Consider the following 9,032-nt stretch of genomic DNA (forward strand, 5'->3'; position numbering starts at 1 on the left):
TTTTTGTTTACATTTTACAAATTATACAAAAATTAAATCATGAACATGAGTTTTAATATGCAACCACAAATACTGATCCCCCTAGATAATATGCAACCAAAAATACTAACAATTCCTGCATCCTGCTAAAAATCTTAGCTATGTGATTCTACCTTTCGGAGATGCGCACGCACGCGCCTACCAGGAAAAAATAGACTATAGTATACATTATTTTACAAGTAAAAGGTTTGCCAGTGATTTTTTTTTCTCTACTACTTTTGGTGTCTTATTCATGTATATACCGGGTGTCCCATCACTAGTGTCCCGTAGGAAAATGACTTTAAAACTAAATTATATTTATATGAAGGTATTATAGATGCATAAATACTGTTCACCGCCACAAAAATTGGGTATTACTTTTTTGTTAAAATTAATTACCTAGGTGCAGCAGGCAAAAAACTATCACTTTAAAAATTAAATTTTGTTCGCTGCAGTTCAAATTTAGTATACTTTATGAAAAAATGATAGAGAAATAAAATCCGTGATTAGAATTTAATTAAAATGTTTTGATGTAAAGATATTTGGTTTATTTAATTTGGAGTGTTTTACTTTATGAAAATTTATGGCAGACAAAGTTAAGTTTGTGGTTATTACTCCTGTCCACAATTTACGAAGATTTATGAGGGGTTGCCGGCCGTAACACAGGCAGCTATACCGCTGGAACCCTCTGAATGATGTCTACCTGATATGGATGACATTTCAACAAATTGATGTCATTTAAAAAATAAAACAAATACGTACCACGAATTCTTTAATGAGTAGTTGTTTTGAATATGTAATTGATAATAATAATAGTACATAAAAAAGTAACAACTATAACAGGCAGAATATAGCCTAAGGGAGTCCATTTCGGCTCAGGGACGCGAGGGTCGCGGGTTCGATTCCGACCCAGGGCGAGAAAAAAAAAAGGCTATATTCTATCTCGTGATTCGGAAGTCACGTTAAGCCATTGGTCCCGGTCTATTGAGTTGGTCATCACGCCCCTCATAGATTTGTAAACCAGTCCTAGACTGTGTAACAACATTTAACAAATGTTCAAAATGATGCCCAGCTTGCTCTAAGCACGCTTCAAGCCTTTCTTCGAATGAATCTTGAACTGTAGCAGCTTGATTCGATTCGTTTATCGAGCGAAACGCTTGTATAATTCGTTGTCTCATGTCTTCAGGTGTTGTTGGAGTTGTCCTGTACACAATATCTTTCACTCTGCCCCACGTGAAAAAATCCATAGGTGTTAAATCGGGAGAACGAGGCGGCCACGTTACAGGACCTCCTCGCCCAATCCACCGATTAGGATATTTCTCATCCACAACTGCACGTGCAACCAGTGCAAAATGTGGCGGAGCTCCATCTTGCTGAAACCACATGTTTGCTATTTGATTCAGTGGTACATTTTCTAATAAGTCATCCAACTCATTTTCCAGGAAATTTGCGTAGATTTCCCCTGTCAAATTTTGATGGAAAAAGAACGGTCCTATCAATCTATTATTTATAATGCCACCCCAAACATTTAATGACCAGCGATTTTGTATTTTTTGTTCAAGCATCCAATGCGGGTTCACAGGCGACCAATAATGCATATTGTGCCTATTCACATGACCGTTACTTTTAAATGACGATTCGTCCGTGAATAAAACATTTTTGAAAAACATTCTATCCTCGCGTAATCTTCCTTGGGCCCATTCGCAAAACGCAACTCTGTTTTCAAAATCATCCCCGTGGAGTTCTTGATGCAATTCAAGATGGTACGGATGATACTTATGTTGTTGCAAGATCCTTCCCACAGATGATTTGCTGATGCCAGTTTCGCTGCTGATTCCTCGTATGCCAATATGATTATTCTTATCAGCGTAATTTAACACAAATGCCTTGTTTAATTCGTTGGTGATGGGTTTGTTGACGACATCCTTGGTTTTCGGTTTCAAACTTCCTGTTTCTTTGAGTCCTTCCACAAGACGTTTAAAAATCTTTTTTTGAGGATGATTTCGCAATGGAAATCTTTCCGCGTAAAGTCTTTCGGCAACGACTGCATTTTGGTGAGCTTCCCCGTAGATGAGGATCATATCCACTTTTTCCTCCAATGAATAATTAAAAGGCATTTCGGAAAAGACACTTATTTTATAACTGAACCAAAACTACACTTTTTTCTTCACGAAGTTAACTCTTCGATATCCAAAAAAATACTGTGCATTTGAAGTGAAAAAATAATTACAGGAAAACTTGCAGGTAATGACTAATAAGTGACAAGCTAATTACCTCTAGTTGTTTACTAACCCTTATGTCATGTAGCAATAAGGTTGAAAATACCTTAAGCAAATTCTGGACACCATCTGGCCAGACTGGGGGCCTAGGTACCTGCACTTCGGCTTAAGCCGCCCTCAAAAATATTGGTACTATAAATTGGGGACAAGACAACCACAAACTTAACTTTGTCTGCCATAAATTTTCATAAAGTAAAACACTCCAAATTAAATAAACCAAATATCTTTACATCAAAACCTTTTAATTAAATTCTAATCACGGATTTTATTTCTCTATCATTTTTTCATAAAGTATACTAAATTTGAACTGCAACGAACAAAATTTAATTTTTAAAGTGATAGTTTTTTGCCTGCTGCACCTAGGTAATTAATTTTAACAAAAAAGTAATACCTAATATTTGTGGCGGTAAACAGTATTTATGCATCTATAATACCTTCATATAAATATAATTTAGTTTTAAAGTCATTTTCCTACGGGACACAAGTGATGGGACACCCGGTACAGGGTCTTTCACAACTCGCGCCTTAGGGAAAATGAGGAAACGCGAGACGGCATTAAGATTTGTAATTGCAAAGAAAATAAAATCTAGCATGAAATGTATTCAAAAAAAGACAAAGACAAGTTAACCAATTAAAGTCACTAGATATATACAGGGTGTCCCAAAAATGGCGTACTAACGGTGCACTACGGTGTAGAAGAGACTACCGTAAACGTCAGAAAAATGTTAAAAAAATTCTATTGGACTTATTTGCTGATTTGGCAGTCTTTGAAAGTGGCATTTAACAGGTAAATTATTTCAAATTTTTTTTATTTAATTGTCATGACAGCTACTTCTAATCGTACATATTATCACAAAGTACAAGATTACTCACTACCAATATCTAATCCTGCATAATAGAGAATTTAGAAGCTTTGGAAATCGAAAAAATTATTTTAAATCCACTACGGTAACATTGCATGGTAATATTGTACGAGTACATCTTTGTTTACATTGTATTACCATTAATAATAATAATAATAAAAATTTATTTTTTTGTCTGAAAAATTTTTTCCATATTTTTTTCGTGTACATTTAAACATCCTGGATACGGTAGTAAGTAGTTAGTACGCCATTTTTGGGAAACCCTGTATATACGGGGTGATCAAGAAGGACTGTTTAATTTAGTAACACTGGATCGTATTTTAAATCGTATAACAGGAGTAAATTCCGGTTGTTGGTGGCTTGTCGTTGTTAATGCTATACCTATATCAGATATTTGTCAAATAAACCAACAAAACATATCCAGTTGTATGTTATAAATAACCGAATTACAAAATTTTCTCAATTGTACTGCCAACTTAAACAGTCCTTCTTGATCACCCGGTATATATATATCTAGTGACTTTATAACCAATCAGAAACAAGCGCCCTCAAGGTGTGTGTCGTACTTTTACGTTACTAGGCTTTAATAAGAAAGCAAATCTTCTTTAAACGTTTTGAGTTTTTTGAAAAATAACTGTCAAATTAAATTTAATAGAGTGAAGTCAAAAAGTTTTAATGTGCCCATAATCATGTATTCAGCCGCTGATTATCTCGAAATGATTATAATTTTTGGAGAATGTGGACGTAACGCCACGGAGGCCGCGAGGGTATTTTCCGGACAGAAATCACCCTGATCACAAGGTAATACTGCGAGCGATTGCAAGGACGCACGAGACAAGTGAAGTTCTATCAAATCGAAAAGAGTCTGGTGGTCCTCCCATGACTGCGCGTATGAAGAAGCAATTCTAAATACTGTTGAAGAAGATGGTACCAGAAGCCTTGACGAAATTGCTCGCCCATTGGGTATTTCTAGTGTTCGGTATACCGAGTTTTGAAAAATAACCGAAAACATCCGTATCGTTACATTCGTGTACAACATCTGCTCCATTTGATTTTAGTTTTAGTACTTTCAATATTCATTGCCCAAATTTAAGTATATTGGAACAACTGAAAACTTTATTAAATAAACTGACTTCTTATATGTATCTATCCACGTATCTATATACTTCTTAAATAAAGATGGATTGCTAATTACCCCCCTAGGCCTGTATGGGTCCGCCATGATAGTGAATTTTTGCCTCGCCGTTTGATAAGTTGGCAAGAAACTACTATCTGCGACATGTTCACACGTGTGTTCCCCACACGAATTTAGTCGAAAGTGACGTAGACTAGGCAACTTTGTAACCAAACAGACGTAATACGGGTGGTATAGTGTCTGTGGTTTTATTCAGACCAGTGGAACTGGAACGACCCGTGCTTACACGAGTAATTCATTATTATCTGAGTATCTGACATCTCTGCTCTTCTTCTTTCCTGTGACAAACGGCTTCTTTCTCTATGTGTCTCTATTTCACTATCACTTTGCTGATAATTCTTCTACGCTCATTTTGGATCTCTTTCTTCTTGGTTTCCTTGTTTCTGCCTACGTCTTTGTCGTTCTCTATTTGCTACTCTTTGTCGCTCAAGTTTGTCAAAATTATCCAATATTGTAATATTTTTCTTATAAAATTAATGACAGGATTTACTGTTAAAAGGGACGTCTACTATGGTAACACTATTTCGTGGGTGCCGCCATGTTATGACGCGAAACGTACATCTATTTGCACTATACAGGGTTATTATAAATGATTGTAGTCCAAGTAGACGTAAAAACAATGTAAAATGTATTGTTGCCGCTCCATAAAAAAAAATCAAAATGATGTGAATAAGTGAGTATACAATATTTTTAGAATTGGTTGCAAAACAACTCAATATTTTCGGATTCAATCGTTAATTTAAAAAAAAAAAAATAAAATTCTAATCACCGCACTTTTCACCTAAAAAATGACAGTGACAGCGACAAAAATTGACAGTTCACATGAAAGCGGTAAAAATGTCATAACATGGGCATGGCCTGCTTCGACTACAATCATTTATAATAACCCTGTAGTACCGTGCGATCCAAAACTCTTTCTATCAAGTGGGTCATGGACAGTGGAAACGAATGCCGTTGGGCTGCAGCATATTTGGCGCATATTTAAATGAAAATTAAAAATATGTTTTTTTGTTCGACACTGTCAGAATTTGAGAATTTCCTCCTATGTGAACGGATTTTGATAAAAGTCACCACTTGTCAAAAAGAAACGTCAAGCTAATTTTAAAGATTTTAAGCGATTTGGAGCCTTTAAGGAGCTCGTCGAACAAAAAAACGTTGTATTCAACTCGTTCGTGTGTCAATTGGGCTTTTTTGGCACTCGTGGGCCTTTAAAACGCTCGTTTCACTCGCGTTTTAAACTGGCCCACTCGTGCCAAAAAATCCCAATTTACACAAGAACTCGTCAAATAAACTACTATACTTAACTATCCCACCTCCACCCGGCGGCACGGCAATTTTGCCGGAGTACATACACTATTACGGATATTACTATCAAGTAATAGTGCAGTGCTTATCAACATAACTACCGGCGTCTCGCCTCCGCATTTTGACTTTGTTGTGTATTATGTTCTGTGTCAATGTTGAGGAACTTCCTCACGATGTGACATGAGTATAATAATATACCTTTTTGAATTTCAACTACCAATGTGTTATCTAAATCCAGAATTTTTAAATTTTTAAAAAGAGATTACGTTGCTGAAATTACAAGTGGTAAAATCGAAATTTTTTCTAAACACCAAAGATTTCTCATAGCAACGGAGAGCTCTAAATATTTATTAATTTTTGTGTTATATGTCTGTGTTATATTATGTGAATTTGGAACAGCTATATCTAAAAGATATGCTTGCTTTTGTTGTTTATTTAAAATTATAATGCCTGGTCTGTTATGTTTAATATGAATGTCAGTTAAAATTGTTCTATCAAAATATAACTTGTAACTGTCATTTTCCAAACAACTTTCTGGTGTATAACTATAATGTGGTTGTGTATTCTTTAATAAATTGAATTTAACAGCTAAATTCATGTGTATAATTTTAGCGAATATATCGTGACGTTTTTTATATTCGCTTTGAGCCAAAACGGTGCAAGAAGAAATGATGTGTTCAATTGTTTCCCCTTCAGTTCCGCAAATCCTACATTTATCAATTATCGATTGTAAACCGCATATGTGTTTTTTATAATTTCTTGTATTTATAACACGATCTTGTATTGCAAATATAAAACCCTCCGTCTCAGGGTGAATATTTGATTTTTTAAGCCATGCATGAGAGGTCTGAATATTAACTTCTGGTTGTTCCAGTTCTTTAAAGTATCTCCCATGTAAAGACTTCTGTTTTATATTTGCTATAGTGTCAGGTATATTTGGCTTAACAATATCTGAAATTATATTATCACATAAATTTAAAGGTGTGTAGCCTTTATCGGCTGAAACCAAAGCATTAAAAAAGGTGTTATCACGAGCTCTATTGAGGAAATAATTTTTTAGTGAAGCAATTTGATTTTTTAGCAGTATTTCTAGATTTGAAAAACCCCTACCACCATTTTCGCGTGGTAAATTAAATCTTTCAATAGCAGATTTAGGATGGTGTTTACTAAATTTGGTAAAAAGAACTCTAGCTTTAATGTTTATGTTCTGTAAATTAGTTTTGGACCATTCTATAACACCGAAAGAATAGGTCAGTAATGGAACAGCATATGTATTAACTGCTTTAATTAAATTATTACCGTTTAATTTTGATTTTAAAATAGATTTAATTCTTGAATAAAATTGCTTTTCTAAATTTTCTTTTATAATTGAATGTTGAATATGATTTGATTGATTAATACCTAAATATTTATAAAATTCTCCTTTATTTAAATTTTTAATGATTTCTCTTTCTTGAGTTATATATTCTAAATGTTCGTAATGACCGCGACATACTGATTGCATTTTACACTTATCAATACCAAAACTCATCCCAATATCATTTGAGAAATTTTCTGTTATTGTTACTAAAGATAAAATGTGATTCTTTTTTGATGCATAAAGTTTTATGTCATCCATATAAAGAAGGTGATTTAATTTGGATAGTGTGGTATTATTAAGTCTAATATTGAAACCATATCCAGTGCTATTTAATAGATTAGACAAAGGATTAATGGCTAGACAAAACCATAAAGGACTTAAAGAATCTCCTTGATAAATTCCCCGTTTAATTTGAATAGGCTCGGATTTTAATTTAGTATTGTTTATTGATAAATTTAAAGTAGTTCTCCAAAATGTCATGACATGTGATAAAAAGTTAATCAAATCCAAATTAATTTTATAAATTTTAAGAATTTTAATTAACCATGAATGTGGTACTGAATCATAGGCTTTTTTGTAGTCTATGAATGCGGTATAAATATTTCTATTATTTTTTCTAGCTTGTTCCATTATTACCGTATCTATTATGAGTTGTTCTTTACAACCAAAACACTCTTTAACACAACCTTTTTGTTCTTCATTAAGTATATTTAATTTTTGACGATGGTCGTAAATTATTACTTTAATGCAAGATGTCATAATTTTATAAATTGTAGGTAGACATGTGATTGGCCTATATTTTGATGGATTTTTAGTATCGGAATCTTTTGGTTTCAGATATGTTATACCATGGGCCAAAAACTCTGGAAATGTGTTAGGTTCCCTAATAAATCCGTTAAAGTGATCAAGTAAGCATTTATGAATACAAGTAAATTTTTTTAACCAAAAGTTATGAATTTGGTCACCTCCAGGGGATTTCCAATTATGTGAACTATTAATATTTTTAACTAAAATTTCAAGGCTAATTTGAATATGATGTCGATTATTACTATCTGGTAGATCATTTTCTAAATGAGGAATCCATTCTGCCTCATTATTAAATTGAACTTCATTTGACCATACGTTTGACCAGAATTCTTTAATTTCGTTTATATTTGGTGTACCATTATTAGTTTGAGTTTTATTATCTGTTAAATTTTTGTAAAACAACTTCTCATTATTTCTAAATAGTTTGTTTTCAAATTTCCGTTGTTTATTATTTTTATATCTTTTAAGTCGTTTAGAATAAATATTTAACTTCTGTAATAAAGTGTCTTTGATTTCTATTAATGTTTTATTATATTCATTATATTTTAAACAATGTATTCGGTTGTTATTTAAAATGGATTGAATACAATTATTTAGATGATTAGAATTTATACCTTTTAAATATTGAGTTATTCTACCTAAATCTCGTCTGATATTATTAATACGTTTATTTAGTCTCTGTTCCCATTTTGGTAATTCTTTCGCTTTTATATTATTTGTCTGGCCAATTTCTTTTGATCTATTTAATCTGATAATTGTTAAAGCTCCACTATATATAATACTGTGTAATTTTTTAAAACTTGTGGTGTTATTTACAAATTTAGGTAAAATGAATTGATTTAAAATTTCAATCATTGCAAAGAATTTTTTGGAGCTTTGTTGTTTAGGTAATAGTGGTCTATTAAATGGTTCTCTATGTTCAAATTCGTTCAGAGTTCTATTAAATTCATCTTCAATTTGTTCTTTAAAATTTTGATGGTAGTAAAAATTTTGATTAATAACATGTATATCATTATAACTCAAGTCTAAATTATGTATGTCTGTTTGTATGGTGTTTGGTGAATCGAGAATTGGACAGAAAGAGTCATTATGATTAGATAAACTTTGTAAACTTTGCGGTTCAACAGAATTTTGGAGTAAATTATTAGAAACTTCATTATTGTCAGAATAATTAATTGACAATTCTAACTTTACATCATTTTTGA

This window comes from Tenebrio molitor, chromosome 8, assembly GCF_963966145.1.
Source record: "Tenebrio molitor chromosome 8, icTenMoli1.1, whole genome shotgun sequence".
Taxonomy (NCBI): Eukaryota; Metazoa; Arthropoda; class Insecta; order Coleoptera; family Tenebrionidae; genus Tenebrio; species Tenebrio molitor.